The sequence below is a fragment of the Macrobrachium nipponense genome, chromosome 11 (assembly GCF_015104395.2).
Source record: "Macrobrachium nipponense isolate FS-2020 chromosome 11, ASM1510439v2, whole genome shotgun sequence".
In the NCBI taxonomy this organism is placed as follows: domain Eukaryota; kingdom Metazoa; phylum Arthropoda; class Malacostraca; order Decapoda; family Palaemonidae; genus Macrobrachium; species Macrobrachium nipponense.
In genome coordinates this window covers 30,131,069-30,158,764 of record NC_061087.1, presented here as the reverse complement: position 1 = coordinate 30,158,764, position 27,696 = coordinate 30,131,069, and the positions used below count along the sequence as shown (strand labels likewise).

The window sequence follows — 27,696 nt, the reverse complement described above, 5'->3', positions numbered from 1 at the left end:
TGAAATCAAGCAATGAACTGAAGGTGGAACTTGAGACCAAGCAAGCAACTGAAGGACGATGAAACGTGAAGACAACTGAAAGCCAAGCAAGCGACTGAAGGACCTTGAACTGAAGAGGGAACTGAACATCAAGCTGACATCTGAAAGACAATGAAACAAAGGAGAAACTGAATTTCAGTCCGTCAACTGAAGGCCAGTGAACTGAAGGATGAAACCAACGAATCAAAGAAAGAGAAGAAGAAGAAGAAGAAGAAGAAGAAGAAGAAGAGTCAGATAATTCGCTCATACGTGTTTACATTGGCTGCCACCCGTCAATGTCTTGTGTGACGATCGTTAAGTCACGCCTCATCTGGGGCCCATTTGGACAGGGTTGTCGATCACGTGACACCTCCCCCACTCCCCCACCCTCTCTCTCTCTCTCTCTCTCTCTCTCTCTCGTCCTTTCTTTTTTTTCAGCTTTTCTATGGCGTCTTTAACAATTATTTGTGATGCTCCAACCATGAATCGTATAACATTCAATACTAACATTCAAATTATTATGACTGATCAACTCTCTCTCTCTCTCTCTCTCTCTCTCTCTCTCTCTCTTCTCTCTCTCTCTCTTAGCATAAGTGGTATTCCTAGATACGCGGAAGTCATGTCTTGCAAGCCGCAGGTGTTCGGGAGGCTATAACCAAATTTCATATAGCTTTAATGATCTAAGTATAGTTATTGCGAAACTATAACTAAAATCTTAAAGACCTAACTAAATTTTATAGAGCTGTATTATAGTTTAAGTATAGTTCTTAGAAACCATTAGAGAGAGATTAATTTTTCTTTAATGTTGCGCCATCTTAACGTACACATTAGTTCCGCAGAACAACGTACGATTTGAAGGACGAAATATATTGCCATAAAAAAACACTTTCCCGTAGTTCCTAGAAGAAGAAACATTCTTCGTAACACAAATAAAAACCAAGGAAATTTATTAATAAGCCATCTCCTGTATCATTATCACTTCCTACGACTCGTAGGAAACTGAGATCAACTTATTTTCATAATAATTCTCTGAAGAGTGGACGGTCGTGGTTGCGAGATGTACGATGACGTCCTGACGAGTTTTTTCTTTTTCTTGCAAACATGGATGTTTGTAGTCGTGTTTGTGCACGGCTGTGAATGTTTGTGATTTTAATTCGCTGTGTGTATGTGTGTGTAATGTGCATACGGTCTCTCTCTCTCTCTCTCTCTCTCTCTCTCTACCTTTAAATAGAAATGTTGAAAACAGCTTCCGTATCTCTCTCTCTCTCTCTCTCTCTCTCTCTCTCTCTCTCTCTCTCACACACACACACACACACACACACACATTAGCACACTACGAGTGCTTGTAAACTTTTAAATACCGAATACAGATATGCGTGCCGGTTTAATTATGTGCATGTGTGTGTGTAATACTCTCTCTCTCTCTCTCTTTAAACAGCCATGTTGGAAACAGCTTACACGGCATATTAAAGCCGATGGATATCATCGCTTTTAAAGGAGAGATCAAGTTGAAATATCGAAAGACAAAGACATCGACTCTTGTTAAAATGTCAGACAGACGGACGCCATTCGAACTTTTTTTTTTTTTGTGACATTTTTAACATTTCTGGAAATGTTGTCATACGGTAGTGTCTCTCACAAGTGGTTCTTTTTTTATTTAGTGGTTCTGTTCGTCCACTTACAAATGGACGGTATAAGTGCTTCTCCCCTTGGGTTAATATATTTTTTTTTTTTTTTCGTTTTTTCCCACTGGGTATTCTGCCAAAAAGGAATTATTCGAATTATAATAGTGGCTTTTTTTTCATTTTATTATTACAGTGACATTTCCACAGTCACTTTTAATGCATTCGTCAGGAAAAAAAAAATTCACTTATTCACATTTTTTTTTTCCTAAAGCTACCAAATTTCCCTATATAATTCTTCTTCATTTTCCTGACCTCCATACTTTATTATCCCCCGTCATGGGTAGTGCCGTCAGTGCACCTCACGCGACGCGCAGTAGGCATTAATTAAGGTTCTTTAGAGCGTCCTTTCGACCCCCTAGCTGCAACCCCTTTCATTCCTTTTACTGTACCTCCGACCTTATTCGCTTTCTTCCCATCTTGCAACTGCTTTGAGGTTTTCCTCCTGTTACACCTTTCAAACCTTATACTGTCTATTTCCGTGTCAGCGTTGAATGACCTCATAGGTCCCAGCGCTTGGCCTTTGGCCTAAATCCTATATTCAGTTCAAGTCAGTAAATATAATAAATACCAGTGGAAGCGGAAATCCCGACATTATTTTATTTCCGTTTACGTACTTTACCTCCTCGTCTTTCTGTTTGTCTTAAATAGTGACCTCGTAGGCCCCAGCGCTTGGCTTTTGGGCAAAATTCTATAATCAATTCAGTTTAATTAATCAAGTATAATAAATACCAGTCGAAGTGGAAATTCAAACATTATTTTATTTTCGTTTACGTTCTTTACCTCCTCGTCTTTCTGATTGTCTTAATTAATGACCTCGCAGGTCCCAGCGCTTGGCTTTTGGTCTAAATTCTATATTCAATTCAGTTAAATTCAGTATATATCATAAACGTACTTTACCTCACTCTCTCTGTTTTACTTAAATAATGACCTCGTAGTTCCCAGCACTCGGTGACCTTTGGCCTAAATCGTATCATAATATTCCGTTCTATTGACTCTAAGTGACCCGAGGTCACTCCAATTCCGCGCTAACGAGAAACAGGTGGACCACCGACGTAAATGGTGGTGATCGTGAACCACTCGGCTTTGAACCGTGAAGCGAGACAGCCGAGACAGCCGTAAATTTAAGGCTTTACGGCTTCTTAAGTGCCACAATATTTAACCTGCTTTCTTTAGCGGCTTTGTATATATTTCTCTCCCCTCTTCTGCGTTCTAAGAGCAGTTTTGACTTATTCATTCAGGAAGGCGGTCGGTTTACGCACGGGGGGAGGGGGTAGGGGGGGTGGGGGGAGGGGGGGGGGGGAGGGGGGAGATGCGATGAATGCATTCAGGGGAGGCCGTGAAGGAGCACCTTTGAAATGAGAGAGAGAGAGAGAGAGAGAGAGAGAGATGCTGCATTATGCAGATAGTTCCATCGAATAACTATGGCAAAGAACAAAGGCAAAGTATTCACGTCATTAATGAGAGAGAGAGAGAGAGAGAGAGAGAGAGAGAGAGAGAGAGAGAGAGAGAGAGAGAGCTACTAAATCAGAAGCAATGAAATGTTACTCTCTACCAGAAATGGCCAAGTGTAATTGTCTGCTGAAAGAGAGAGAGAGAGAGAGAGAGAGAGAGAGAGAGAGAGAGCTACCAAACCAAAGCAATATAAAGTTATTTTCAGCCAGAAATACTGAAGAGCACTTGTCTGAGAGAGAGAGAATTAAAGTTTTTTTTAGCCAGGATGAGGAAATCTATTTCATCTTATAAGAATGCTTCAAAGGCAATTGTTTATTCTCTCTCTCTCTCTCTCTCTCTCTCTCTCTCTCTCTCTCTCTCTCTCTCTCTCTCTCAGTCAAGTGCACTTGACCATTCTGGCAGAAAGAAACATTTTATTGTAATAAGTTTAGGTGTATACTACAGTAGGTCTTTTAGAACCTATAATGCTACAGTAGTTTAACCAATTCATTCAGAGTTGGTAATCACCATTGTCTTGACATTTTCAGTAATAGTGAGGACAATGACGATTTATAATGGCTGCCTGATGATGACGTGGTAGCGTCGTTCTATGCATCATAAAGTTACACCACCGGAGATTAAATCAGTCACGATTGATATAATCAGATTCCCCTGAGAATAATCACAACTTACTGATAAACCGATTAAGTCAAATCCGCCTTCACAGTCGCTGTTTTCAGTCGAGAGCTCCTACTACTTTATTTAATCCCCAACGAAGAGGAGGAGATCATCAAAGTCTTAAGTTTCTAGAGAGAAGAGAGAGACACACAGTTCTGTCGTTCCTGGAACAAGGGCAGAGCCGCATCTGCCACGTCCGTCGTACTCTCATGGCTTATTAAGCAAGATCAAAGTTGATGCTACGAAGGGAGATTAGCGATTGTCGCTACGAAGCAAGATTAGCGCAGAGTCAAAGTACATAGGGTGTGCTCACGAGGCGGTACTAAAACCTATCCCCGCCCCTTGTGAAACGTCATCAGTTACAAAAGGACCATATCTTTATGAAACTATATTTACGATAACATTTTTATATAACTATTTTTGCGATGGCGTTTTTTTTATATAAATTTTCCTTTTATTACATTGCCGTATACTACGTTACAGTACAAAGAATGCTTTTTCAAATTATATATATCACATTACAATTGAGATTACTGTCAAACCTACAAGCGCGCACAGAAAAAATGATCTACGCACACAAAAATGTGCAATTACTTCATCCGTATCTGACTAAGGGATGATGATAGAAAGAAACTGAAAAATGGATTAGAAAGCTGATAAAATGTACTATATAATGCATAAATAAAACTGATAAGTGTTCTCTGAAATTTTCTAGGAATTCTAGGTCAAAGACGGACCAAAATTTTTAAATGTAATGTAAATATTTACCACATTTTTCTTACATAATTATTCATCTTATTACATTTTGCCATATACCATGTAAAAGTACAAAGAATGCCCTTTCAATTGGTATATGACACATTATAATTACAATTGCTTTGAAACCCATAATCGCGCGCAGAAAAAATTATCTACGCACGCAAAAATTATAAAAAATTAAGCGTTCATGGGAGATCTGAAATCTAGCCCCGCCCCTTGTGTAACGTCATCAGTTACATCCAGCCAGACTGACGAACACCTTTTTGTACTTTTTTCCGAATATATTATAATCGTTTGAGGCATGCATAATTAATACCTTTATGTATACAGTTTGCGTTATATGTAAACTTATGTGTTCGGAAGTATATTTATTATGATATGAAGTGCTAATGAGAAATTTGCAAGAAATGTGTTCCCTGTATCACTGTCTTCATCATTTATTCCTTTGATACCTTATATCGTATATGAAGTAATTTTTACAGTTTTGATTTTTTTTTTTTACTCAAGTCGTGCAAATGAAACTGCCATTTTTTTACACTGCCAGTATCCACATTTTCTTTGTATTTATTGCATAACAATTAGTATTCATGATAAGATTTGGAAAATATCATTAATCTATCATTCTAACCTTTAGCATAAATAAAAAAAAAACAAAGTTGCTTTTCAAAGTGAGGTATGAACACAGTGACAGAATTAAATAGATTTCTTAAGATTATTAATAATCTTGATAATATTACTACCTGAAAGAGGGAGGGAGAGAGAGAGAGAGAGAGAGTTGTCATGTTATAAAAAATGGACTTGAAGAGAATACAGCAAACCAGTATATAGGTAAGTAAATAAATAAGTAAAGAAGAAAGCTGGAGTAGCTATGTGTGTTGAAACTGGTATATTTTATGTGAAATAAAATAAGGCTTGGTGACTAAATGAAAGAATGGGTATTAAAAAACATCAAGCATGTGACCTCTTTACAGATTTTATCAAGATTTTTTGAAAAACCCCATGCGATATGGATTAAATGTATAAAAACTAAAGGTTCTTTAAATAATTCAATGGAGAAGTACGGGAAGTTACTCTTGTGACGTCACAGTATTAACTCCGCCCCCACTGCCGAGTTGAGCAGACCCTATATACTTTGAATAGGTATTAAAAAACATCAAGCATGTGACCTCTTTACAGATTTTATCAAGGTTTTATCAAAAACACCATGCGATATGGATTAAATGTATAAAAACTAAAGGTTCTTTAAGTAATTCAATGGAGAAGCACGGGAAGTGTTACTCTTGTGACGTCACAGTATTAGCTCCGCCCCCACTGCCGAGTTGAGCAGACCCTATGTACTTTGACTCTGGATTAGCATTGATGCTAAGAAGCAAGATTAGCTGTCGATGCTGCAAAGCAAGCTCAGCGATTGATGCTACGAAGCAAGATCAGCGACCGTTGCTACAAAGCAAGATCAGCGACTGTTGCTACGAAGCAAGATTAGCTATCGATGCTATGAGCGAGATTAGCTATCGATGCTATGAAGCGAGATTAGCTATATATGCTACGAAGCAAGATCAACTATCGATGCTACGAAGTAAGTTTAGCTGCCGATGCTACGAAGCAAGATTAGCTATATATGCTACGAAGCAAGATTAGCTGTCGATGCTACGAAGCAAGATCAACTATCGATGCTACGAAGCAAGAGTAGCTGTCGATGCTACGAAGCAAGATTAGCTGTCGATGCTACGAAGCAAGATTAGCTGTCGATGCTACGAAGCAAGATTAGCTGTCGATGCTACGAAGTAAGATTAGCTGTCGATGCTACGAAGCAAGATTAGCTGTCGATGCTGCAAAGGGAGATTAGCTATTGATGCTATGAAGCAAGATTAGCTATCGATGCTGCAAAGCAAGATTAGCTATTGATGCTGAAAAACATGGAGGCATCATTATGGAAGGGTTACCCCTCTCGCCTTTACGGGTGCTCCTGTCGATCAGATGACTCAAACTTGGCATCGTCTCCTTCCAAGGTCACTTCTAAAAACACCTTGGAGGAAGTTGAGTGAACAGGTGATAAAAATGGTGGCGTTTCTCATTACACAGTGAACCCTGTCTGTCACCTTCCGCTTGAAATCAAACTATATATTGCCCCCTTTAACCTACCTATTTTAAACGCCAGTGTTGTTTCTCGGTATCGTGCATCTCTTATATATGAAATAGCATGAGAAACAAGGCTTCCCCACCGCGCCCCCCTCCCCCTATTCATCCCCCTCCACGTAAATATTGTCGTCTCCAACCCACGCATTTTCGAGAAACGCCTTCGCCCGCTGCAGAAAGAGAGAGAGAGAGTTAGAGTTAGAGCATTTCCATATGACGTCACGGGGACATTTTCGGATTAAAATTCGAACCTCTTGGAGGCAGACGCACCTGACAAGGTTATTAATGGGAAACACGGCTTGCGTTGGTGGCTAGGTTTGGGGGGGGGGGAGAGGGAGGGGGCGGTTGGAAGATTACGGATTATGAATTCCTCCGTGAATATTCAGATTTGGTCTTCGGAACTGAATATAGAAAGAAGCCTTTGCGAGTCTGAGTTGCGTTCATGCAAGGAAGAATGTTGTAGGATCTTTGCAAAGCCTATTCTCCACCTGTTCTTGTTCCTATTCCGGGCTCATTCTCATTCAATATTCTTTCAAATTATTTATTCCCATTCTCCACCTGTTCTTGTTCCTATTCCGGGCTCATTCTCCTGCAATATTCTTTCAAAAAATTACTTATTCCCAGGCACACCAAGCATTTACAGACACTTAAACGTAAAGTTAAGTATATCATATTTTAACCAGACCACTGAGCTAATTGACAGCTCTCCTAGGGCTGACCAGAAGGATTAGATATTTTTTACGTGGCTAGGAACCAATTGGTTATACCTTCCAACAGGGACCTACAGCTTATTGTGGGAGCCGAACCACATTAAATCTGTAAATGAATTTCTAATCACCGGAAACAAATTTCCCTGAATCCACGTTGGCAGAGCTGGGACTCGAACTCGGGGCTACCATATTGGTAGGCGAGCACGTAAACTACTCGTCCAACGAGGAACTACCTGTTGCGAGTAAGTTGTCTCATAGTGACATTTCGGGAGGTCAGGTATTATTCCTGTACCTGAGGTAGACTGAAAAGAATTGATAGTTCTAGAAATAGAAATCTATGTATGTAACCTAATTCAGGAAGTCTAGACGCTCCAGTCAAGGTCAGATCTGGTTACATACCAAAGGCCGAAGTCTCATCGCTTACTTGGGGAGTAAGCCTACAAACTACTTTGTTGTTGTTCTTGTTGTTGGGGGGGCAGGGAAGGTCTATGGAAAAGCCTAAAAACGTCTGAAAAAGGTGTTTTGTGTTGAGTTAAAGATACAGGATTTTAGGAAAGGATATTTATGATATATTTATTAGAATGAAAATGTAAAAAATAAATAATGTGCATCTTAAACAGTCTAGAACAATTATTTCTAATAAAATATAGCGTATTGATTTAAATTCTCATTGGTGAAGCAACGCGCTATTTGACCGTAGATTTTAGCACGCACTCCGAATAAGCTGGAGGTCGGATCACACCTTGTTCTTTACTTTATATCGTACAAAAAAAATATGAATATGAAGTACGAAAAGCATGTAGTGATGATTCTATTTGAAATATCAATACGAAATAGAGGCTGTATCACAATTGACCGTTTTTTATCATAATATTTCCCAGTCTTAAGCTTACCCCTCCCCTCCCCCACATCCCCCCCACCCCCTTCCTACACACACACACACACACACACCCGCTCCCCCTTCAGCAACCCTCGCATTCATTACGCATCAATTACGACGACTGAAACGAGTCGTCCCAATGGTATTTCAGGCCATAATGGCGCGTTGACGCGCCCGTACCCAAATCTGTCACCTGTCTGTACAGGTGACAGACTGACAGACAAACGGGCAGACAGGCAGGCAGGCAGTCGTTATTTTAGGACTGTCAATTGCCTCTCTGGAATCGCAAATAAAACCCGAGTGCTTTCTGACGTACGATCATTAAGAGACAAAAAAAAAAAAAACAAAAAAAAACCCTTTTCGCAAAAATATATAACAATAAAAATGGAACTGTTTTTATTGTGTGTGAATGTTTTGTGAATAGATTCGGATATGAGACTGAAATTATTCGAATTTTCGTTTTTTTTTTCGAGAAGATAAGGATCAAAACTCAGTTTAGAGTAGAAAATATGAATAAATAAATAAAACTAAATATATTCAGAAGAGAAAAAAAATAAAATAAAGAAATGGATTTATTTTTTTGTGGATATTAGTTTATTTTGAATGAAATAATTCGAATTTTCGTGTTTTGAAAAGATAAGGATAAAAAATCAGTTTAGAATAGAAAATATTAATAAATAAATCAAAATGTAAGATTCAGAAGCTAAAATTGGATAGAAGATTTCGCAAAAAAAAGTAAAATAAAAAAATGGATATGTTTTTGTGAATATTTGTTTATTTTGAATGAAATAACTCGAATTTTCGTTTTTTTTTTTTATATATGAGCATTAAAACTCAGTTTAGAATAGAAAATACGAATAAATAAATAATACTGTAAACATTCAGAAGCTAAAAAAGTAAAATAAAAAAAATTGATAAGTTTTTGTGAATATTTGTTTATTATGAATGAAGTTACTCGATTTTTCGTTTATTTGAAAATATGAAGATTAAAACTCAATTTACAATAGAATATATGAATAAATAAATAGAACTGTAAAAATTTAGAAGTTAGAAAAAGTAAGATAAAGGAATGGATTTGTTTTTTTTGTGAATATTTCTTTATTTTGAATAAAATAACTCGAATTTTCGTTTTTTGAAAAGATAAAGGTTAAAAACTCAATTTAGAGAGGAACAATAGGAATAAATCAATAAAACGGTAACAACTGGCCGGTCACCCACCCATGCAATGACCGGAAGTTGCTGAACTTCCATGAACAGGCGACCAATTTTCAGATTTGAACTGACTGTTTTTTTAACGAATCTGTCCCTCAAAATGAGAGAGAGAGAGAGAGAGAGAGAGAGAGAGAGAGAGAGAGAGAGAGAGAGAGAGAGAGAGAGAGAGAGTTTTAGAACTGTGCATTTTTTTAGGCAATGACAAATTTATGCGAACTAATTATATTAGAAAATAATTTCGCTAAACTAAGGAACCATACGTACTAAGCTCTCCCTATTTCGTTTACAAAACTGTTTTGAACTTTAATATTTAATCATCATTTCAACAACAATAACAAAAACAAAGGACAAACGCACAAACGCGCATTCGTCCTCTGGATGCTATGAGGAGGACCAACCTCCTCTCTGCCAATAATATTTCCCCCAAAACAGAATGATTCAGTTTATTCCCTTCCGCGCCATTTGCATCTGCTGTAAACACGGGCTAATGGCTTTTGACGATCGAGGTAGGGGGCTGGCTCATAACGCTATTTGGCACCCGGGTGCCAAGAGTCTCGACACCGCCATTCCGCTCCTTTGAATCGCCGAGGTGAAATTGTTGGTGTTTATTTCATTTTATTTATTTTTTTTATTTTTCTCCCATCAGAAACTATTACCTGGTGATTGATTGATTTTTTTTGTGGGAGCGCTGGGGGGAGGGGGGGGTTCTTGGTTTGTATGTTATGGAAGGAGATATAAAGAAGCTATGTATATGTATGCAAACACACACACACACATATATATATATATATAGATGTAATAAATATATATGTATATATATATATACTAATGTATATATATGTATATATATATATATATACACATATATGTGTGTATACATTATGTATATGTTGTCGAAATAATGATACATACACACACACATATATATGTGTGTAATTCCATACGTATACATAGCTTATTAATATTACCTTCCCTAAAATACAAACCACACTCATTTATTTATTTATTTAGACACACCCACACACACACACACACACACACACACACACAACACATAATAATATATATATATATATATATATATAATATATATATATATATATAAATATATGCATGTGTGTGTTATAAATAAATACCTATAATGTTGTATGTTTTGAAAACAATAAACATTAAAAGTACACTCGTGACATTCATAAATACCAAACTGCCAAGGCTCTTGCTAAATATATCATTTATTTCTTCAAGTAAGTCTAAAACTTTTTTATTTTCCTTCTTTCCTATTTTTATTTTGTCTTTATTTCATTTCCCTCTTTAGTTACATTTACTTCTATTTTATCAGTTACTTCTTTATGTATTTACATTTATTATTCATCTTCTGAATGATAATAATAATAATAATAATATAATAATAATAATAATAATAATAATAATAATAATATTCTTTGGAAGCTTGAATTTCAAGTCAGTGGCCCCTGTGGTGGTCTTGTTCCATATGAACAGGGTTCATCTTCTGAATAATAATAATAATACTAATAATAATAATAATAATAATAATTTTGCTGATGATATGAAAGCTTCAAGATGAAGTGAAATATGGGACTGAATTATCATTAAATTTCACTAGCAAGAAAGAAAAAATGCTGAGAGAGAGAGAGAGAGAGAGAGAGGGGGGGGGGCTAGTACTGAAAAAAGCAATAAAATGTTACTTTAGGCCAGAAATGCTCAGAAATAAATGTGTGTGTGTGTAAGAGAGAGAGAGAGAGAGAGAGAGAGAGAGAGAGACGAGAGAGGAGGCAGAGGAGAGGAGAGCAGAGAGAGGAACTGTATTTCAATCCAATATGAAAAAATATGAATAAAGTACATTATCATGAAGCAATGGAATATCCCCTTCAAATGTTTTTCTACGAGAGAGAGAGAGAGAGAGAGAGAGAGAGAGAGAGAGAGTGCTTTCCAGTCAGTGTCGAAATATCCCCATCAAATATTTTTCCTCGCTGGAGAATTGGACCCTCTCTCCATTAATGTAAAAAAAAATAATAAAAAAGTATTCTGCAATATTCCCCATCTTCCCATTTTTTTTTTCAAATAAACGTTATTGTTAATTACCGAGCACTGCGTGTTGACAGAGTTATCAACCATAGTTAATAAATATCCAGTAGGATTTTTTCGTCATGTCGTTGGCAAAAAAAATAAATAAATAAAAAAATAAAAAAAACCATTGAAAACCTTAATTGAAGTGAATTGAATTTTACTCGTCATGTGAGATACAGGAATGAGTGCCAATGATGTGCTTTTAAAAGTGCCAGAGTGAGACATACCCGGAGTCTCTCTCTCTCTCTCTCTCTCTCTCTCTCTCTCTCTCTCTCTCTCTCTCTCAGAGGTCAGCTTTTCTGAATTCTTTGTGTATTTTTGTAAAAGTGAATTGATTTTAAGATATACAATCTAAACTGTATTTTTTATCCTCTCTCTCTCTCTCTCTCTCTCTCTCTCTCTCTCTCTCTCTCTCTCTCTCTCTCTCTCTCTCTCAGATAAGCTTTTCTGAATTCTTTGTGTAAAAAGTGAAATGCCTTTAAAATTAAAAATTAAACTGTGTTTTTATATTATCTTCTTAAAATGTGTTTTCATTATCTTTTTAGCGCCCTCTCTCTCTCTCTCTCTCTCTCTCTCTCTCTCTCTCTCTCTCTCTCTCTCTCTCTCTCTCTGAATTCTTCGTGTAAAAGTGAAATGACTGTAGGATTAGCCCTGTATTGTTCGGTGGCGTTCAAGACGAAATCCCCCCTCTTGAATTACTTATGTAATGTAATCTATTTAATCTGAGAAGATGAACCCTATTCATATGGAACGACCCCACCACCACCACAGTGGCCATTAACGAGTAATTCAAGCCTCCAAAGACTATGGCCTCTCATTAGGAAGGCGTAAGATGAGGTCAAGAGAAATACAGAAAGAAGAAATATCACCTTTTAAAAGATAAGAAATTAAGTAATAAATTTATATGCAGATCTCACCTTTTACAAAAGAAGTAGATTATTAAATAGGTATAAATGTATTAAATTGTAAGAATAGCATCCAACTTGCATTTTTATGTATTACTTATAAGTAATTTAATATCTATTCCATAGGACTAATATTTCTTTCGGTGTGGGGGGGCGGTTGCATTATCTTTATGGTATTTACAGTCTTTTGTTTATGGTTTTATAGTAATCCCCAACGGTGGATACTTACCAGGTTAAGACCCTGTGGGTCGGGTCATTACTGTCTAAGAAAGACCCAGCAAGTCTTATCACATCCGCTGAGAATTAAGACGTGCTTATAATGGCATGAGTCTTGCAATGGAGAAACTAATCCTCAGTCATAAGTCTCTACAGAGTTTTTTCGGGAATCTGTTTGATTCCCATTTTCATTCGAACAGATTCCCGGTATCTTTTGATATATTTTGTTCCCGTTAACTGTAGATTTTGTTTCTCCAGTGACGTGTTTATGTCCACTCCGAGTAATTTCTAACTCGTCATTTGTTATTCTTTTCCTTCATTGATATACGCCAAGTTAGGTTGAGAGAAGATGAAATTATTTTTTTCCAGTAGTGGTTGAGGTGGCATAGTTTTCGATACGTGGTGTTCAACTTTTAGATTTCCTTTTTTTGTGGCATTTAGTGACGTATTTTTACTTTTTCCCAGATTTCCATGAACATTTTTGTGCTTTTTCGTTAGCTGTTTCGACGTCGTAACTTAGACAATCTCCTTTTGAGAGATTAAAGATTTACAAAGCCTTTTTGGCGAGTATAGGTCTAACGTAACCAGGCTACATTGAATTTTTTTTTTTCCATTTTGTAATCAGTGATGTATATATACTCTCTCCCAGATTTCATGAACAGTTTTGTGTTTATTCATTAGCTGTTTCGACGCCGTAACTTAAACAATCTCTTTTTGAGAGAATAAAGACTTAGAAAGCCTTTTTAGCGAGTATAGGTCTAACGTAACCAGGCTACATTGAATTTTATTTTTCTTTCGTAATCAGTGTCGTATATTGTACTTTTTCCCAGATTTCCATGAAAATTTTTTTTGCTTTTTTCGTTAGCTGTTTCGACGTCGTAACTTAGATAATAACCTTTTGAGAAAATAAAGACCTACGAAGCCTTTATAGCGAGTATAGGTCTAATGTTACCAGGCTACATTGAGTTTTGTTTTCCTTTTGTAATCAGTGATGTATTTATACTTTTTCCCAGATTTCCATGAACAGTTTTGTGCTTTTTCGTTATCTGTTTCGACGTCGAAACTTGGACAATCTCCTTTTTAGAGAATAAAGACTTTGGAAGCCTTTTTGACAAGTATAGGTCTAAAGTGACCAGACATCACGAAAAAACGACCAAGAATAAGAAGAAGGTTTAAACAATAACAATCCCTCTTACCCATCGTCTAAGTTTCTCCAGAGCTAAAAAGCATGAATTAGGCTACAGCCATTGATTTATGGCGCCAATTAGGGTTAGTTACCAATTTATCGACGTTTCTGAATCCAATTTATGAGTTGCTTATGGTCCCCCTTAAATTTTAGCTCATAATGGTACGTTAAAGGCAGTCAGTTGAAAGCAGTTTGAACTAGCTGTGTAGTTTCCCGGTCGTCCCACGCACACAGACGTTGATTGAGCTCTGAGTATTGATGGCAGCTCTCTCTCTCTCTCTCTCTCTCTCTCTCTCTCTCTCTCTCTCTCTTTCAGGTCAGCTATTCTGAATTCTTTGTATATTTGAGTAAAAGTGAGTTGATTTTAGGATAAAATCTAAACTGTGGTTTTGCTCTCTCTCTCTCTCTCTCTCTCTCTCTCTCTCTCTCTCTCTCTCTCTCTCTCTCAATTCCATGTATAAAACTGAAATGCTTTAAAATTAAAAACTAAGCTATGTTCTTAATACCTTCTTTATCCATATCTCTCTCTCTCTCTCTCTCTCTCAAATAAGGAAGCAGTTAAAGACCTTGGTGTGATGATGAATAGGAACATGTTATGCAATGATCAAATAGCAAACTCTGTGGCAAAATGTAAAGCAAAAATGGGAATGTTGTTACGGCACTTCAAAACAAAACAAGAAAAGCTGAACACATGATTATGCTTTATAAAACATATGTTTGTCGTAGTCCACGTTGAATATTGCAATATGATATGGTACCCACACTATCAAAAAGGATATTGCACAAATAGAGGGTGTAAAAAGGTCCTTTACAGCTAGAATAGAAGAAGTTAAAGACCTTGACTACTGGGAAAGACTACAATTCTTAAAATTATATAGTCTAGAAAGGAGAAGAGAACGCTACATGATAATTCAGGCATGGAAACAGATAGAAGGAATAGCAGAAAATATCATGGAACTAAAAATATCAGAAAGAGCAAGCAGAGATAGATTAATAGTGTCCAAAACTATACCAGGAAAAATAAGGAAAGCACACAGGACATTAATCCACTACGCACCAGCATCGATAATGCAGCGTCTATTCAATGCGTTGCCAGCTCATCTGAGGAATATATCAGGAGTGAGCGTAGATGTGTTTAAGAATAAGCTCGACAAATATCTAAACTGCATCCCAGACCATCCAAGATTGGAAGATGCAAAATATACCGGAAGATGTACTAGCAACTCTCTGGTAGACATTAGAGGTGCCTCACACTGAGGGACCTGGGGCAACCCGAACAAGATGTAAGGTCTGTAAGGTCTGTAAGGTCTCTCTCTCTAAATTCTTTCTGTAAAACTGAAATGACTTTAAAATTTAAAACTAAACTATGTTCTTAATACCTTTTTTAATCTCTCTCTCTCTCTCTCTCTCTCTCTCTCTCTCTCTCTCTCTCTCTCTCTCTCTCTCTCTCTCTCTTTGTGAATTCTTTGCGTGAAATTGAAATGACATTAAAATTAAAAATTAAACTACGTTTTTCATACTTTTTTTAATATCTCTCTCTCTCTCTCTCTCTCTCTCTCTCTCTCTCGCTCTCTCTCTCTCTCTCTCTCTCTCTCTCTCTCTAAAGTCCATGTGTAAAACTGAAATGCTTTAAAATTAAAAACTAAACTATGATCTTAATACCTTATATTAACCATCTCTCTCTCTTATTCTCCCTCTCCCTCTCTGTCTCTCAGTTCATTAGCTATCTCTCTCTGAACAGAGAGAGAGAGAGAGAGAGAGAGAGAGAGAGAGAGAGAGAAGAGAGACTTTCCAACATCGAAACTCTGTAACTTTGGAACTTGTAAACAAAACACAACGATTACGGAGGATACGAGTCTGATGAGATGGCGTTGTCGGTTTCGATCAAGTCGTCTCAAACTAGTTTTTATTTTTTTTCCCTAACTTCACAAATTGAGACGGTTATCTGGTTGACGTCGGAAGCATCTGAAACTGATGTGATTTGTTCGTCTGTGTGTGTTTTTGGGATAGTCAGTGATAATATGTGTATGGGTGTTAAGTTGCCGAATTTTGGACCAAACCAAATCTGACACCTAGGAAGATATTGCTTTCCAAAGCAGACTCATTTGCGCTCAACGTAAAAAATAAAAAAAATAAAAAACCTTTCTTCAGAGGTATTCAAGGTCGCAAAGCTGCCCATTCACAACACGTCTACCTTGACGACAACCAAAATCATCCTTTTTTTGGAGGTCAGCGCGACACGATCCAGTCACGCTGGAAGTATAAACGAAAATGGAATCCAGTGCATCAAGGATCTGTACATTTATATACGTCGAATGGAGAGAGAGAGAGAGAGAGAAAGAGATTACGGAATATGGACGCGGATAACGTCGAGCAGAAGTAGATCAAACCTTTATAGGGGATGGATAAAGGTTTTGTCACCACCCCCCACCCAAAAACCCCACCACCCAATACTAAAATTCGCAAATATGTGCACCTGCCAAAGCCGGCTCAAATTGGGAGGCGCGTTCAGCAAATGACTGCGGAAAACGGAAAGCGATAATCTCTTAAGCCATATTGAGTGATGGGACCTTGTGCTCTAATCGTCTTGCTGATTGATATAATAAATGGAAATGTTTTTTTGGAATAGCCGCTGCAGAGGTCCTCTATATATAATAAATTGCTCAATGCTTCTATTTTACTGTCAATGGAAAAAGTATTATATCAATATTATCAGTTTCTGGTAAAATTGCAATATTAGAAAAGATTATTTGTGTCCAGGTCGTTTTCGTAAGCTGAATTTCTGTGGATTAAGAAGATTCTCACAAGAATACTGATTTCCAAGTAAAAACTGATAAGTAAGACGAATTCCCAAGTGAAAACTGATAAAGGAGATGAATTTCCAAATGAAATCTGATAAGGCAGACGAATTTCCAAGTGAACACTGATAACATAGACCAATTTCCAAATGAAAACTGATTAGACAGACGAATTTCCAAGTGAAAACTGATAAGGGAGATGAATTTCCAAGTGAAAACTGATAAAAGAGATGAATTTACAAGTGAAAACTGATAAAAGAGATGAATTTCCAAGTGAAAACTAGTAAAGGAGATGAATATCCGAAGTGAAATCTGATATTCCAAGTGAAATCTGATAAAGGAGACGAATTTCCAATTGAAAACTGATAAAGGAACTTAACCTTCAAGACCTTGAGGTCTCCAAGGGACGGAAATTCTACAAAAATCAAATGGAAAATAAATAAAAAATTGGAAACTCACCACTCGAATTCAACTGCTCTTGCGAGGGACCGATGACGCCCAGAGTCGAAATAAGAAGAAAAAGAAGGAGGAGGAGATGAAGAGGAATGGAAAATGAGAATAAAAGCAAGAGAGGAATAAAAGAAAGCTCACGAAGGGGTGAAAGGAGAGACGGAAAAGGGGGAAGGAGAAAGCGCTATGTAGATTGGACCGAGACATCAAAGAGATTTCTTTGCGTCCTTTCTCTCTCTTGATTTTCTCTCCTCTTCCTTCTCTCTCTTTTTTCTCTCTCTCTCTTTTTTTGAATGGGAGAGGAAGGAGAAATATTTCCCTCGATTCAAGGTTAAAAAAAAAAAAAAAGGAGAGTTGTGTATTTTGAATGTTTTTCTTGAGATTTTTTTTTTTGTTTTATTTTGTGAAGGTGAAGCTATGATGTTTGAGCTCTCTCTCTCTCTCTCTCTCTCTCTCTCTCTCTCTCTCTCTCTCAAAACATGAAGAATATATTTAACATTTCCTGTTATTTCTAAAAAGGCATAATTCTCCTCTCTCTCTGCAATATATATTGGTATATATGTATGTATGCATATATATATATATATATATATATATATATATATATATATATATGTGTGTGTGTGTGTGTGTGTGTGTGTGTGTGTGTGTGTGTGTGTGTGTGTGTGTGTGTGTGTAGATAGATAGATAGACAGAGAGAGAGACATCACGCAAAAAACTGAGGCCTTCGCAAAGATCCTTCAAAGGGGGGAACTGGTATGAATCTAAGAAATTCTAGGAAATCTTTGCCGACTCGAGGCTGCTGAATATTTCAAGCTGAATTTTTCTTATTATTTTTTTTTCTATCACGGCTTCAGATATTCAGGAAAAATATTTGCCTGTCTAGTCGTGGTGGTGGGAGACTGAAGCTATTCTCACTCTTTGACATTCAAAATTAAAACTGTTTTTAATACTTTTTAACACTCTTTGTGTGACTATAAAATGACTTTTAAGATTAAGAATTAACATTACATTTACTGAAGTCACTTTATGAGCAGGTGTCAAAATTTTATGTCGGTTTTTTTATTTTGATTTTGAGATTTCTATTTATCTTCGACATCCCCGATTTCGCTGCAGCGTCCAGATTTTGTCTTGATATCCCAATTTTGCTGTGGTACCCTGATTTTACTGTGGCATCCCAATTTTTCTGTGGTGTCCAGATTTAGCTGTGGTATCCCGAATTCTGTTTTGGTATTCCAGTCCTTCTGCAGTATCCAGATTTTGTGTTGGTATAATTTATTTCTTTTTATACCTCCCGATTTTATGTGTATATCCAGATTTTTTTAAAGTTCTATATCCCGATTTCTTTGCATGAGGGAACTCTCTCTCTCTCTCTCTCTCTCTCTCTCTCCAGACTTTTACCCACAGCATAAATTTCAATCCTGTATCGAGGGACCCCTTTGTCTGCTTTGCTGACCACTTCGCAATTAATTCGTGTGTCCATTGTGGCATCTGACACAAAAGAGACCGGAGGACGAAAAGATATCGGGCACCATTTCGTCTGCGCTGGGTTCTGTTTGTGTGTGTGTGTGTGTGTGTGTGTGTGTGTGTGTGTGTGTCAGAATCCTGGTTTGTGTCTGCATTGTGTAGCGTCGACTGGAAGTGTATCATACATATAGACACATACACAAGGCGATTTGCGATACTGCATATTGGTGCGCCTTCTCCACTTCAGTTGTCAACTGTAGGATAGGAACTGGAATATAAAATTGAGGGCCTTTTAATCTTCTTGTTGTCCTGATAGCTAGCAAACCAGGCTATTAAAAAGCAATGTCTGATGGACGTGTTTACATATGTGCATCGCTTACGTACATACATGCGTTCGTGATTATTGTTTTGTGAGTATAAGAATCAATTTCGTTTTTGGACGAGAGATGAGTTGCTGATGGAGCCTGCTTCGTAAGACTTCTTCTCCTTCTCCTTCTTCTTCAGGTGGTAATAGAAAACGGATCTCGACAACTGAACGAAAACATGGCCGGTTAATCGGGTTCTCGCGTCGAACTTTAATCCAACAATAGATCATGTTTTCATCACCCTTTCCCACACACCCCAACTCCACTGGGGGTTTCAGCCTCTTCCCCTGGGTCTCATCCTCTTCTCCCCCGGGGTTTTCATTTTCCTAAGGGTGTCATCTTTTCCAACCCCTGGGGTCTCATCCTCTCCCGCCCGGCTTTTTCATCCTTCTCCAGGGTTTCATCCTCCCTGTGGGTTTCATCCTTCCCCCTTGGGGGTTTCATCCCCCCACCTCCCTGGGATTGCATCCTAACCCATGGGTTTCATCCTCACCACAGGTTGCATCCTTACCCCGGGTTGCATCCTTCACCCCCAGGGGGTTGCATCCTTCACCCCCGGGGGAATTCATCCTTCTCCCCCCCCCCCCTCGAGGGTTTCATCCTCTTTCCCAGGGGATTCATCCATCGCCCCAGAGGGTTTCATCCCCATAAAAGAAGTCCTTGATATATAATCCCTCAAAAAACAAACAAACACACGAACAAACAAACCTGTGAATACTATGGTTGCGGGAAGAAGGTCTTCCAGATTATAATCGAGTTTGTTTCGAACATTCAATCAATCAATCAGTGTCGGGGGAAACGAAGAAGCCATAAGAAGCTAGTACTTCACAAAACTTTCTTAATTAAAAATAAAAAATAAAAAAAAGAGATTGAAAAACAAGTTCCAAATGTGTTTTCTGATATCTTCGCGGGAGCGGCTACCTACCCCCGCCCCCCAAACTCCCACCCATCGACCTTTCATAGCAAAAAATAAAAAATCACTGAAAATCTCTAATCTCGAAAAAATAATGCAAACAATAATAAAATAAAATTGAGAGAAGATACTGTTTGTGTTTCTCTTCTCTACCAGATTATTCTATATAATTATTCCTATTAAGGAGATCAGGAAAAAGGAATTAGCAATTATCTCTCTTTTATTATATGTGTGGTCCGCAGTTACGTAGCAGTAAACGTTTGTATTTGTCCTGATTGATGTATTTCTGTAATTTTTTCATTTTTATTTATTTATTTATTCGACTTTTAGCCAGCTGCACATCAAGGTGCAGGAATTATTGTATATTTCTTTACTAGATAATCACATTTATGTATAAACCTGGAACATTATATATATACAAAAGATATTACATTGACCAAATAGAAGCTCCCATAACCAGGTGTTTACTTCGCAAGTGTTGCCAAATGCTTAATAACAAGAGAACTCTCTCTCTCTCTCTCTCTCTCTCTCTCTCTCTCTCTCTCTCTCTCTCTCTCTCTCTCTCTCTCTCTCTCTCTCTCTCTCTCTCTCCGTTAAATGCTGCAGCGTGGAAAATGATATAATGTGATAGGCAATTATTTTGATCGATCATCATCAAAGCGAAACATCTGATGGAAAAATGACTTAGGCCTACGTACAAAATTCAACGGTAATAAATTGAAAAATCTCATCTAGAAAGTCTTAATATTCGCGTAATTTTATCTATAATATTATGTACTAGCACTGCGTAGGTAAGCTAAAGGTACGGTTTTAATCTCTACAGACAAATGAAGATGTAATTGCTGTACTAATTTAATATTTTGATTTGCTGTACTAATTTAATATTTGATTTGATTAAAGGGTGAATCTTGACGGGTCTTTTTTATTTTATTTTATTTTTTATTTTTTAGTAAAATATTTATTCAAACGTAGAGATTGGACGTTTCATTGGGTCATTCAGAATGCAGGAAAACAGAGAGAGAGAGAGAGAGAGAGAGAGAGAGAGAGAGAGAGAGAGAGAGAAACACTGAATTTTTACTGAGTAATTTGTACTTTTCAAAACAGTCAGCTTCTAATATACATCACAAAGACAAACATTAAATCGTATAAAAGGAGAGAGAGAGAGAGAGAGAGAGAGAGAGAGAGAGAGAGAGAGAGAGAGAGAACTTGAGCAGCATCCGTTGAGAAAGACATAAGAGTGTTCGCTGCAGCGCCCTTGACTTTTTCGAATTCATTGACATAGGAAATTTTCTCTCTCTCACTCTCTCTCTCTCTCTCTCTCTCTCTCGTGCCCCAGGGACTACTAGCCAAGCTTTTGCTGATGCTTGCTTGGTGCTACTGGTCCTGCTTGTGCTTGGAACAAGAGATGCCAATTACTTGCAAAGGTCTTGCGAAATTCTTCTTCTTCTTCTTCTTCTCCTTCTTTTCCCGCGTTTTCTGTCGCAATATTTTCTGCATTTTTTGGTTTTATTTAAAGGAAAACTAATGAGATGGCTTTGTCTGTCCATCCGCACTTTTTCTGTCCGCCCTCAGATCTTAAACACTGCTGTGGCTAGAGGGCTGCAAATTGGTACATTGATCATCCACCCTCCAATCATGAAACATACCAAATTGCAGCCCTCTAGCCTCAGTAGTGTTTATTCCGTTTAAGGTTAAAGTTTTAGCCATAATCATGCTTCTAGCAACGATATAAGCCAGGCCACCACCGGGCAGTGGTTAGAGTTTCATGGGCCGCGGCTCATACAGCATTATATCGAGGCCACCGAAAGATAGAGATGCTTTCGGTGGCTTTGATTATAGGCTGTGCAGAAAACTCGATTGCACTGAAGAAACTTCGGCGCATTTTTTACTCTCTCTCTCTCTCTCCTCTCTCTCTCTCTCTCTCTCTCTCTCTCTCTCTCCTCTCCTTTAATACGATTTACTATTTGTCTTTATGTTGTAAGGTGACTGTTTTGAAAAGTAAGATTATTCGACAAACACTCAAAGGTCATTGAAGTCTCTCTCTCTCTCTCTCTCTTCTCTCTCTCTCTCTCTCTCTCTCTCTCTCATTAACTCCTTTACAAAGCAGCAAGGAGCTGAAGGTTCCCGCTTGAGGTCAAACTCTCACAAGAAACGACCGCCTCCCCCCCGCCCCCCCCATCCAAACCCCCCCCCCCCCCCTTCCCCCAAAACCCCAAACAAGGTTTTGAAAAGTTACTGGAAAGAATTCAGTATATTTCTTCGAGGTCAAAGTTCAAGGTCAAGATATCCTGCAACTTCGAAAGACTGTGTGATTAGTGAAAGCATCAATGTGACTTGTTTTTGTATTTTTTTTCGTCGAAATAAAATAGAGATTTCCCCAAACCTGAAAGTAAAACTTTCGCCAGATTTAGCGTGGAGCAAAAATTCACTTAATAGTACATTTTAAATATTATTTATTTGCCCTACTTTCTTTTCCTTTCTTAAATCTTTATTTTTTTTCTTCGCCGAAATTAAATGGAGATTTCCCCAAAAGGGAAAGTTAAACTTTCGCCAGAATTAGCGTAGAGCAAAAATTCACTTAAAAGTACATTTTAAATATTTATTTGCCCTACTTTCTTTTCTTTTTTTAATTTTTAATTTTTCTCCATTTAATTTCGACGAAGAGGAAAAATAAATTTAAAAAAAGAAAATGGGCCAAATAAATAATATTTAAAATGTACTTTTAAGTGAAGTTTGCTCTACGCTAATTCTGGCGAGAGTTTTACTTTCACGTTTGGGGAAATCTCTATTTTGTTTCTTTACGAAAAAAAAAAGAAAATACAAAACAAGGTCACATTGATGCTTTCACTAACCACACAGTCTTTCGAAGTTGCAGGACATCTTGACCTTGAACTTTGACCTCGTAAAAATATACTGAATAACGTGAAAAAAAATTCGTGTGAAAGTATTATTTATTTGCTATACTTTCTTTTTTTAATCTTTCTTTTTTCCTTTTCGTCGAAATTAAATGGCTATTTCCCCAGAAGTGAAATCTAAACTATTTTTTTTTTTTTTTCGAAATCGCGATTATAGTCAGAATTAGCGCGTGGTAAAATTTCACGTGAAAGTAAATTTTAAATATTATTTATTGGCCCTACTTTCTTTTTCCATTTTCGTCTAAATAAAATGGCGATTTCCTCGAACGTGACGCGAAATAAATAAATAAATTAATAAATAAATGGATAAGAATATAAAATTGTTAGGAAAACGTAAAAATGTAGATAAATTTTTTAGAATGAATAATCGAGAAAAGGTAAAGAAAATATATTAAAATATAATATATGAAAATATAAATATGAAAATACAAAAAAAATAACTCGCAAAACAACGAAGAAATATTCTTAAAAAGTGAAAAAACGAAGAAATTTTAAAAAATTAAAAAAACGATGAAATATTTAAAAAGAATTGCATAAATATGAAAATACAAAAAAAAATTGCTAAACACAAAAAAATAACTCGCAAAACAACGAAGAAATATTCGAAAAACTTAAAAAACACGAAGAAATAAAAAAAAACACACTATAAAAAAGCGATAAAATATTTTTAAGAAATTTAAAAACTTTGCAAAAACGTAAACAAAAATCTCGTACGGTCACGCATGCCTAACGGAAGCTCCGAGCAAGAAGGTCACATCTTCCCTTCCGGCGTTCACTACCGCGAGAGAGAGAGAGAGAGAGAGAGAGAGAGAGAGAGAGAAGAGGTCGAAATTCCTTGAATACTTCTGCGGGAAGGTGGCGCTTTCAGGGGGAGTTGGGGTGAGAGGGGGAGGGGGGAATGCTTGTGTTTGCTTGGCTTACGAAAACAAAGCAAACATCTTGTTCCCCCTTGTATGCTAGCTTGCTTGCAAGCGTTCGTTCCTTCTCCTGGGTGATTGCATGTAGATTCATCTCTCTCTCTCTCTCTCTTTATTTATATATATATATATATATATATATATATATATATATATATATATATAATATATATATATATATATATATATATATATATAATATATATAGATATATATATATATATATGTATATATATAATATAATCATTTATTTATTTATCTTCATTTTGCACACGCTAATTTCATTGCAGTTGCCTTAGATTGATTGCAAATCTAATTTATATAAGAGTGACTGTCAAACGCTCACTGCTGTAATTCCACGTTATGTAATTCATTACGGTCGTCTGTTATTACGAACATTTAATTTATTTCTCGTTTGTTCCAACTTGCCTTCAGCAAACCTGCTTTTAATTACGTTCGTTTTTCCTGGTCTCGTTTTCAACTTACTCTTAATTACTTTTCTTTTGACTACTTCTTTTTTTCATTAATTTATTTGCTATTTATTTTGATTTCTGCTAATTTTTTTTATTTTGTTTTTTTTATTAATTTTATGTTTTTTACCGAGTATTTTTTTACTAATTATTTTCGTTTTTGCATTTTTTTTTCTTTATGCTATTTTTTATTATTTCTGTTTTGCTAATTTTTCTTTTACTGATTATTTTATTCTTGCTGATTATTTTGGTTTTTTGCTCATTTGGTTTTTTACTAATTATATTTTTTTAATAATTATTTACTTTTTACTAATTATTTTGTTTTCTGCAATTTTTTAAAATTATTTTGTTTTACTAATTATTTTGTTTTTTACTATTATTTTGTTTTTACTAATTATTTTACTGATTATGTTTTGCTATTATGTTGGATTTTTACTAATTTGCTTTTACTAATTATTTTGTCTTTTATTAAATTTTTTATCATTATTTTGATTTTTACTAATTATATTTTACTAATTTTTTACCTATGATTTTGTTTTTACTAATTATTTTTCAGATTTTTTTGCTATTATTTTTTAACTAATTTTTTTTTAATTATTTTATTTTTATACTAATTACTTAGTTTTTTTTATTAATTATTTTGTTTTTTACTAATACTTTTACTGATTATTTTTTGCTAATTATTTTGTTTGGTTAGTAATTATTTTTCACTAATTATTTTTGTTATTTACGAATTATTCTGTGTTATATTACTGTGCTCTTTACAAACTACTAGTCTGTAATTATTCGTCAAATTTAAAAATAAAAAGAGGATTATTATATAATTACCTATTTCATAATTACTTATTTTATAATTACTTTGTGGCAATCAATTTTCGCGTGATGAGTTTGAACTGGTTTTTAAACAGCTATGATGAATTTCTTCTATTGGATAAAAACTGAGTTTTAATTCATGATTTTTATCATAAAAAATGGTTTAATTCAGGAATTTTATCTATTAGAAAACTGTCTTAATTCAGTTTTTTTGCCAGATAATTTTTTTTCAATTTGGAATTTTTATTGGGGATTTTTCTTTTAAATTCAGGATTTTTTATCAGACAAAAAAATAATTTTTTAAAATAAAGATTTTTTACCAAATAAAAAAAATTATCTTTATGATTTTTTTCAGATAAAAGATGATTTTAATTCAGGGTATTTTGCCAGATAGAAAATAGTTTTAATTCAGGATATTTATCTGACTAAATTTTTTTAAATTCATAGGCTTTTTATCGGACAAAAAAATTTATTTGATTCATAATTCTTTATTAGAGATTTTTTTTTAATTCAGGATTTTTAATGCTGATTTTCATGGCATCAGTGCCAAGAAGTTTGCGATTTTGCTGTGTATACATACATACATACATCCAGTTACATCTTCCCTACAGCGTCAACAGCCAGAATGTTATCGAGCTACGTATTATCTCAAGATGCGGAAAGATAAGACACGAAAAGGCAAAGAAATAACAGAAACAAAGAGAGAGAGAGAGAGAGAGAGAGAGAGAGAGAGAGAGAGAAGGGGGATTATACGTCCTTTGTTTGTGATCACAGATCTGTGTTATTCTGCGCTGTACGAAGCTCTAGATAATATTGTACCGTGTTCCTTTAGTATTCAGTGCAACGCACGTATTATATGCCGTGCGTAATATTATATATATATATATATATATATATATATATATATATATATATATATATATATATATATATATATATATTGTATATTATCGTTTTCATATAAGGCCAGGAGGTGACCGGATTAATTTTCTTCTTTTTTTTAACGTTTTGCGTATACGCGTGTCGATGACCAGAGGTTTTGTGACGCCTGTTCGTACAGAATTTTGTCGCTTTAGATAATTTACTTTTTTATGTTACTCGTAATATATATATATATATATATATATATATATATATATCTATATATATATATATATAATATTAATTATTTTTTGTTACTCTTAAAACATATATTAATAAATAAATAATAATAAAGTTTACTTACACCCTTCAGATAACTGCAGACAAAAAATGTATCTACGTCGTGCCGTTGAAATCTGCAAAATATATTACAAATACCACCGAATTTCCTCTTGACGGAATAGAGTGAGAGAGAAATATAATTTATGCAAATCAGTTTAAACTTTCAATTATTAAGTAAGATTCGCACGCCAACTTGTTAGCAACTGAACACTAGTTTAAAAAAAATAAAGATAAAAATAGTCTATTCACTCGCGTGTGTAAATGTTTCCACACGTGTTTATTCAAACGAATCTTTCGTATCGAACTTTTGAAACCACAAACGTAGTATAGGGCCAGCCAAGTGAGAGACGGAAGCGGAGAGACGCGATTTCCCGACCTTCTCCTCTCGCCTGCCGCGATCAAACTGACTGACTAGCGGCACTGCCTGGCGCTGGCCTCCTCGAAAATTCAGAAGCCTCCCCTCGCTCTCGCTCGCTCGCACTTGTTGAACCACCAAGCACCGGCTTTCGCCGACGCGCATGCGCCGTCCCCTCTAATGCTATACGTCCCTCCAGCACCTATACCCCATCCCTCCCCCCTCCCCTCCCCCCCCAAAGAGTCCTATCCGCTGCATCTTCTTCTGCCTATTTTATGCAGGATGGCTTATAGGATGGTTTTTACGTTATTATTGGTCTTATTTGTTTGTTTATATTCGTTTCTTTAGGGATAATTGAAAACAATGATAGATTTTGCACTTCTCAAGCTATACAGAATACGAATTAGATGTCTTAAAGAATAAATAATTTATTGGGTAAAGACACTGTTTTTTATTTTTAATATCTTGATTATTATTTCTTTTTTATTCGTGTGAATTTGTTTGTGTTTTTGAAAATTTTCTATCAATTTTTAAAAATATTTGTTATATATTTCCTTTACATGTATATATATATATATATATATATATATATATATATATATATATATATATATATATGCTTGTTTTAGCAAGGCTAAATCTTGTCTAAGTCTTTTACTGTACTGGGAATTATTTGCAATGAATATTAAATATTATATATATATATATATATATATATATATATATATAGCATATATATATATATATATATATATATATATATATATATAAATTCCATTTATGAGTCTCGAAGTGTATGGGGTGTGTATACATTTAAGAACTTCATAAAGGCACGTGACCTTGAAAAATATAAGCCAAGGTTATACATCGTTTCGGGGGGCATAGAATCGCCTACCCGAAGTAAGGTCTTTGTGGCCATAATGCAAAACAAATCTCATATGATTGGCGTTCATTTGAAAGACTTTCAATGGGCCAGATGTGTGTGTGTGTGTGTACATGTGTATGTGTGCTTGCATGTGTATGTGTGTGTGTATGTGGTTTCATGCGTAGGTGAGTGTTACCTGATTCTGAAGGTCTCAATTGGCCCAGGTGTGTATATGTGTATGCGTAGGTGTATATATATGCT

General features: G+C 35.8%; 1 protein-coding gene across 1 annotated transcript in view; it reads right to left on the bottom strand.

Moving 5' to 3' along the window:
• The window catches only part of LOC135202989 (GTP-binding protein Rhes-like), a 93,139-nt gene extending 66,470 nt beyond the window's left edge, over window positions 1–26,669 (bottom strand). The window contains exon 1 of the mRNA XM_064232572.1: window positions 26,240–26,669. The gene's annotated coding sequence lies outside the window, so the exon portion shown is untranslated. The remainder of the gene's footprint in view (window positions 1–26,239) is intronic.
• Window positions 26,670–27,696: the final 1,027 nt, after the last annotated feature.